The sequence below is a fragment of the Phasianus colchicus genome, chromosome 2, assembly GCF_987193195.1.
Source record: "Phasianus colchicus chromosome 2, bPhaCol1.hap1.1, whole genome shotgun sequence".
Taxonomy (NCBI): Eukaryota; Metazoa; Chordata; class Aves; order Galliformes; family Phasianidae; genus Phasianus; species Phasianus colchicus.
In genome coordinates this window covers 58,250,355-58,258,355 of record NC_143437.1, presented here as the reverse complement: position 1 = coordinate 58,258,355, position 8,001 = coordinate 58,250,355, and the positions used below count along the sequence as shown (strand labels likewise).

The window sequence follows — 8,001 nt, the reverse complement described above, 5'->3', positions numbered from 1 at the left end:
ACATTTTATCAGTTGGCAATGACAGCTCTCTCAAACTCACATATCATATCCTGTAAGCTAGATTTGATAGCTTTGAGATGAGTAGCATCTAACTCTATGAGAAATTCTGGTGAAGTTGATAGAATCTCTTGCAGTAACTTTTTTAGGGCATGCAAATTATTTACAATAAAGTATTGAACTATTTTATCATTACTTTAATGCTTAACCATCTCAGATGACTTTCTTCCTCTCAACATTTTAAATGTGGGTCATTTTGTACATTTAAGCTATGAAGATTATTCTTTAGTTTTGTTAGAGCCACATACTTACACAAATCAAAGACCTGATCCTGCAAACATTTAAGCATGTGCTTAATTTAACTTAGTGATGCAATCTCTTACATATAGATTAATGGGACAAAGGTATATATAAGATTAGGGCCTCATTTGGCTTTCAGGAAATCTTTTTACCCCTCTCTGAATACTTTGAGCAGCCCTTTTATTGAGCAAATAATGCCTGCAAGGCTGCAAAGGAAACCCAAAATAAAAACAAAGATATCTGCACATTTTTCAAAGAAGGATAGTTTTTTCCATTTAAGCTTTAAATGGAAAAGAGAAGGAAGAAGAAAAGTCATAGCAGCACCTGTTACACTGCCCGTTAAACCCATCAGCAGGGCAAAATGTGGTATGAACATAGCCATCAGCAGAGTTAACAGGAGAAATACACTTCTTACACACAAAGCAAACAGTGGGGAACTGTAATTGGAATAGTTGCCTCTAGAAATACAAGCATAAACAATTTCTGTGGCTGCAAAAAAGGGCAAAGGATAAGAAAGAAGAGCCTTGGTTAATAGGCACAAATTCACTAGAATTTGAAGAAATGATGGCAGGTTGTCAGTAACAACTTCCCTCGTCTCTTCACCCCAAGTTAAGAATGCAGACAGGGCAAAGGTTGTTTTCAAGACACAAGCAAAAAGGTGAGTCCAATTCAGCATACACCTAAATTCCCCTGGGTTTTTCATGTTACCTTCCAGTGTAGGAAGAAATATTTGTGAAGTGTAACTGAAAATTATCACCCCCATGGACACCAAGAAGTCTTCAAATTCCAGGGAGAGTCTGAATTTTGCCCAGGACCACTGATGTATTTGTGTGAGACAGTAAGTCATCACTACAAAGATGATAATGAAATGGACCAAGGAACAAAGCTGGCTGAGTTTGGAGACAATTTTTAGAGTTTTGATAAATACACAAGGCAGCAGTGTAAGAAATGCAATTACAGACCAAGTTCTCTCAGTCACTGGTACATATGAAAAACTGTGTGACAGTAAATTCCCACTAACAACCAGATACAAAATACATGTCATGATCAGTTCCGTCACTTGGGTCACATTGACAACTATGCCACCTAGTCTGGGAGACAGCTTTTCGCAGCAGGCATTTGCAATATCTTCATACGTATCTCTCGCTCTTATGAGCTGCCCATCTTCATTTTCTTCATACAGGCAAGCGATTAGAATTTTGCCTGTATAACAGCATAATGCTGCAGCCAAGACAATAAGAAACAGGCCACTGTATCCACTATGGAGAAGAGCATATGGCAATCCTAGAACAAAAATTCCCTGAAGAGGAAAAAGAGAAATAAGAGATAGCAGAAAATCCCTGAGGCAAAATGTTTACTAGAAGTCATGCTCCCAAACTTGCCCTTCACTGAACACTGCTTTAACCAAACTGCATGGTAGAAGTACTGCTACATTCAGCTAAGTAACCATGAGAAGTATGTTTATTTATGACAAATGAAATTATCAGCAAAAATAACTGCTCATACTGACACACATGTAATGATAAGCTAGGAAAAGGAGAATGTGGATGAATGATATAGTCAGGTTCTTAGTTAATATTTAACGCTGATATGATTTTACAAGGTTCCGAGGCAGTTACTCAGTCAACATGCATATTAATGAAATGGGTTTAATAACAGTAAAATTAAGCAGCTGTATCACCATCTCCATAATTTTCATTTAAACTAAAAATAGCATTGTAGATAGATCCAGTAATGACAATTCTCTTCGGTCTAATAATTGTTAACACACCTCTGGAAAGGAAAGAGCATTAAAGTAACAGCAGCATTGGCTGTAGCTTTCTTTGTGGCTTCTGAACTTCTCACAGAACCTTTACAGTGGTTAAGCCCATTACTACAGCAGTTTTGCTCAGAAGCTGAGATTCTAGATTGTGCAAACTTACTTAGGTGTCTAAACCACATGTGAAAAATATAGACATACTTTTCTCTAAACAGTCTCAGAAAGGGATAATTATATATATATATTATATATATATATTACATAATTATATATATATATTTATTCAGTAAAAACTGTCATTCAAATTTCATAAAGCAGTTTAGAAAAAGAATACAGTTAACTAGTTCTACAGACATTTTTACTTCTGTATTTATTATAGCATTGGTGATGTGATGAAATAAGAATATTCATGATCATGTTTGCTATCATCCAGACAAGGCTTGATTTGTATCAATTCCATCTTAATTCTATTTTTGAACAAACCAGAACTTCATTCTACATTGCTAAACCTGTGAACTCTCAAGAGAAAGAAGTCTTTTAAATCACATGAGCCATCAAGATGTCTACCTGATGGTTCAAAACAAGTAGGATTTTCCTGAAATTCTAGATTTCATTCTGGTAGTGCCCAGTGGAAATAATTGCTACCCACATTTTTGAGTAAAATTCTTGCTACTACGCACTCATCACTGATTGCTTTCTGAACATTACTCAATGCCAAGTTTTAAAATGTTGGTCATGGCTCTTTTCAGAATAAATGGGAATTCCTCCAGAGAGCACCTCATTTCACTGAATATATATTGGCTGAAGTTTGAGGGGACAAGTCCTACTCCTTCGACATACCTCTAATCAGAGAGGAGCTCTGTTCCCTACAGTTACTACTGAGGATTACTGTTTACAGGCTCAGATACTTAAATTTTATTCACTGTGAAACATGGCAGACCCTCCTGCTCTTCTTGAAGGGAGCAACAGGTTCTTTCTCTCTCACTTCCTAAGCAGGTAGTGCTGCTTATTGTTTTCAGGAAGAAGAAGTGAATTTGACAGTCTAAATCTCAGCTCATGAATTTTTCATCCACTATATTGGGCATGAGATCTTGTAAGGACGTTTCAGGCATGCTTTTGTCTTTCATGTTTTCTCAACTCACTCAGACATCAGTCTTTCTTGTGAAGGCAGCATAGGAGGCCAGCTCTGTTTCAGTTCATCAAGAAGGCTCGTGTTCACCTCGTCTTCACAGGCTTTGTACTTTGCTCGCCATTTCTTTGTGGTACAAGTTGTCTCAGGCTTGATTGATAAGGAGGGGCTATTTTTCAAACACTGAATAATCATCAGTGTATATAAAGTATTATTGTTTTCTTCCAGCCATGAGATAGCAGTCTTTTTCAGGCTCACTACTGGCCTGAATCATCAATAAGAGAAGAAATATTAGAGGCCCTGAAATTAAAACATTATTTTTTCTCTAAGTCAGTGAAATTGTCAATCGTATGAGCGAGAAGCATTGCCAGTCTCACCAGACTTCACTCTAGGTACAGATATCTTCAACATATAGCTGAATAAGAGCTAGAAGGATCATATTAATTACATGCCTTAGTACCTCTTGATTAAAAAAAAGGTCAACATCTTTGCATACTGTAACAGAGGTACTTTGGTTATTACTTGCATAACAATACAGTTATTCACTTTCACTACATAACTATTTTGGTTGTTTTAAAGGCTTCATTTTACAGCAATGTTTTTGTATAAATCACAGGTGCTATTTCATTTAAGAGCTGGGACACTCAACTGCCTAGTTGATGGTACTTCAGTCACCTCAAACTCCCCACTCCATTACAATAATGGCTTGGCTCCATTCTAACACGGGCCTTGTGACCCAATTAGCTCGCAGTTAGTGTTTCTTACTTATATGAACTTCACGGAAGCATTCAAAAGTGCATAATTTCTTTTATTTAACAAGCTACTTACTTAAAAACACTAGATATCTGACTATCTGGACTGCAGATAGTACATGTGTGTAACTTCTGCTGTCTTGCCATTTTTAATCATAGATTTCACTGACTGGGAAGATAAGTAATTGCCTTAAGTACAAAATGTATTCTCTTTCCTATGAAAACAATCCTTAGAGAACATTTACATAATAGGCTGAATTTAAAAGCATCATAAATAAACCAAATCTGTGAAAAAGTCATGAAGATAAAAGCCACAATCATCTTGCATATTAACATAAGAACAATGATGTTTTCTCAGTTTCTTGCAATTTGTAGCAGGCTTATCTCATTTGCTCCATACTCACAGCACCATTGTTTTGCCCCTTGACCTGCATTTGGGAGTTCAAATGGTATCTGCTGACCTGAAGGGTGACTGTGTAATTAAACTGCAGGTAAGTGTTAGAGCAGGCTTTACCACACAATGGCCTTTTTTTTTTCCCATGCTGAATTTAGGCCATTAGCGTTTATATGACTAGCCTCAAACTAAACCAAAGCACAAGAGATACTATCACGTTTGACAGCCATTTGCAGTCCTCCCCACAGGTGTCTGCATTTCCCAGCTTAATTGTTAGTTTAATCAGAGTATAACATAATTTTAACCTCTAACATCTCCTTGCTGTTTGTTTATATCAATTTTATTTGGTACTTAACACACAGCATAAGATGAAAAATGTTGTTGTTTCTTTTTCAAGTTTTGAAATTTCAGACCTTATTAAACAAACTCTTTTTCTCTCTCTATACTTTTTCTTAAAATAAACATAGAGCCATAGAATCCTTAGAGGTGGAAGGGACATCTAAAGGCCATATAGTCCAACTCCCCTGCAATGAACAGGGGCATGCACAAGTAGATCAGGGTGTCCAAGGCCTTATCCAGCCTTGTCTTGAAAGTCTCCAGGGACGGGGCATAAATCACATCACTGGGCAACCCATCCCAGTACATCTCCACTCTAACTGTAAAAGCTTTTTCTCTTATATCTAACTTAAAACTACCCTCTTTTAACTTGTAACTGTTTTCCCTAGTTCTGTCACCCCAAACCCTGTTGCAGAGTCTGTTGCCTTCTTTCCCATAGCTCCCCTTTAGATACTGACAGGCTACTATCAGGTCATCTCACAGCCTTCTCCTCCCCATATTAATAGCCCCAGATGTCCCAGTCTGTCCTCATAGGAGAGGTGCTCCATTGTATGGATCATTGACCCCACTGCTGATGTCACTGATGAAGATATTAAAGAGTATTGACTCCATCAATGACCTTTGGGGGACACCATTTGTTACCAATCTCCATCCAGGCACTGACCCATTGACCACCATCCTCTGGCTCTTTGTCCATCAGTCTACCCATCAAATTGATATCTTTCCAATTTGGAGGGAAAGATGTTGTGGGTTATTGTGTCAAATGCCTTACTGAAGTTGAGATAGATGATGTCAGCGGCTCTTCCCTTGTCCACTGATGCAATGACACCATCATAGAAGGCCACTAGGTTGGTCAAGCAGGATTTGCTCTTGGTGAAGTCATGCTGGCTTTCCCATATCCCATCTCCCTGCCTTTCGTGTGCCTTAGCATAGCTTCCAGGAGGATCTGCTTCATGATCTTCCCTGGTGCAGAGATGAAACTTACAGGTTGGTAGTTCCTAGGGTCATCCTTTTCACACTTCTTAAAAATGGATATGTTATTGTCATGACTTTTCAAATACCACAGAGAGTGGCATGATGCCTACATAGGCCAGTTCCCTTAGAACTCTGGGATGCATCTCACTGGGACTCATAGACTTGTGGAGGTTCTTGTTGATCTGGTGAACACGAACCTGAACATGATCTTTGCTTATAATGGGAGGGTCATAGTTCTCCCAATCTCCTCCTACCAAACCATGTTTGAGATCTGTGTGGCGAGCAGTTATCAGGGAAGACAGAGGCAAAAAAGTTGTTAAGCACCTCAGCCTTCTAGTTGTCTGTTGATAGCAGCTTGCCTGCATTACTCATTAGGGGGGATACACCCTCCTGTACTTTCCTTTTCTGGTCGAGGTACCTGTAGAATCCTTTCTTGTTTCTTCTGGCATCCCCAGCTAATTTCAGTTCAAGCTGGGCCTTGGTTTTCCTGATCCCACCTCTACACAGCCTAGCAGCTTCCTTATACTCTTCCCAAGGAACCTGTTCCTGTTCCTACTGCCTGTGCGTTTTCTTCTCACCCTTCAGTTTGACAAACAGGTCCCCTGTTCAGCCACACCAGGTTGAAATCACCGGTTGCCAATTTCAAATTAAATATACTGAGCTTAGAATTTCTAAAATGAACATTTTGACAGAAAGTGCAAATTTTCCTTTTAGTTGATATTTTCAACATCTCTATTACTCTATCACTCTTCCTAGCTGGCCAGTAATGGCTTTTCTATTAAGAAAGAAAAAAGAAAAAAGAGAAGGAGAAAGGGGAAAGGGGAAGGGGGAAGGGGGAAGGGGAAGGGGAGGGGGAGGGGGAAAGGGAGGGGGAAGGGGAAGGGGGGAAGGGGAAGGGGAAGGGGAAGGGGAAGGGGAAGGGGAAGGGGAAGGGGAAGGGGAAGGGGAAGGGGAAGGGGAAGGGGAAGGGGAAGGGGAAGGGGAAGGGGAAGGGGAAGGGGAAGGGGAAGGGGAAGGGGAAGGGGAGGGAAGGAAAATTTAAAAAAAGGAAAGAGAGGAAGAAAGTTTATTATATTGGCACACTGTCAAATTACTATGAAATAGCAAGAAAATGTTAATGATGGCCAAGAGAGCTGAAAGTCTCCTTTTCAGACTTACAAATTCTCTTTGGATTTGATCCTCTGTTCCTACTTTTTCAAAAGTAACACTTTCTGTTAGTACCATTTCCTGTACATCACCAAGTTTAAATAGTTTAATTTCAATGTAAAAGATACCTTTAATAAATGCTTAGATTACTGTCATTGTGATTAAACAGCAAAGGCACTGTGTTGTGTGCTCACATTTAAAGTAGTAGACCTTAGACCATTTCTTCATCTATCTGTGGAAAATTCCTCCTTCACAGAGAAATTCTTTCATGGTGCACTGCTGTTGAACATGGTTTTTGTACACCTCTTATGAGGACAGAATGTGGACAGGCAGAGTATATCAGCACTGCTTCTCTGCCACAGGAACAGGGACACAGGTAATTTCTATGCCATCAGTCAATCCACGTTTGGACAGGTCTGAGTGCTCTCATCCAGTCTTCTTGTGTCCAAATTATGTATGGAACAGATAGCTTAAGCTGTGAGGATTCAATTAAAATGAGCAGCCTAAGGAACAGTTTCTTAAGTTGCCTCCCAGATCTTTGTTTTAGTGTTTTGTCCATGAAATGTGCCTCCTAAGTGGTTTTATTTTCAAGTATTCTACTGCAAGGCCAGATAAGCTCAAAAATTCTCTTTTAAGGTGATTTGCTTATAGCACAGAGAAAAAGCACTCACATACTTGAGTACGAGTGGAGAAGGAGTTTTTGAAGCAATTCGTTTTCACAGCTTAGCTTGAATGGTTATTTGCCAGCGGGGGGGGGGGGGCAATCTTGCTCAGTAGGCTGACCCTTCCTGACTCTTGTCTCCCAAGATAATTCTAAAACTTTGTTATTTTCACCCTAAACTGAGGATGGAAGTGCAGTAAGTATTGGTGTATGTTGCCAATGAGTGAACACACGTGCCTGGGTGAAAGTCCTCATCAACCCCTGGAGTAGACTTAGACATAGGCATCTGGGCCTACAAAGAAGAGAGGATTCATGGATGAACTGGTGATCAGCCTTTAAAGAAACAGCCTTTAAAAAAACAGTAGTGGAAAAGGCATGCAGGGTGAAGTCAGCTAGAATATATTAACCTTAACAGAATTTCCCCAAGAGGAAATCCCAGAAATTACTGATCCACCAAAAACACAAAACCAGCAGATTGGGATTTCCAATTTGTGTCTTCATATTAAAACATTTCTACATTTCTTGGTGGCTTGACTGCAATTTTTTAACTAC

The 8,001-nt window shown here is 39.3% G+C and overlaps 1 pseudogene; it reads right to left on the bottom strand.

Annotated features, from left to right (window-relative positions):
* Positions 1–421: 421 nt before the first annotated feature.
* LOC116243137 (vesicular inhibitory amino acid transporter-like) overlaps positions 422–8,001 on the bottom strand; it is a 30,209-nt pseudogene continuing 22,629 nt past the window's right edge.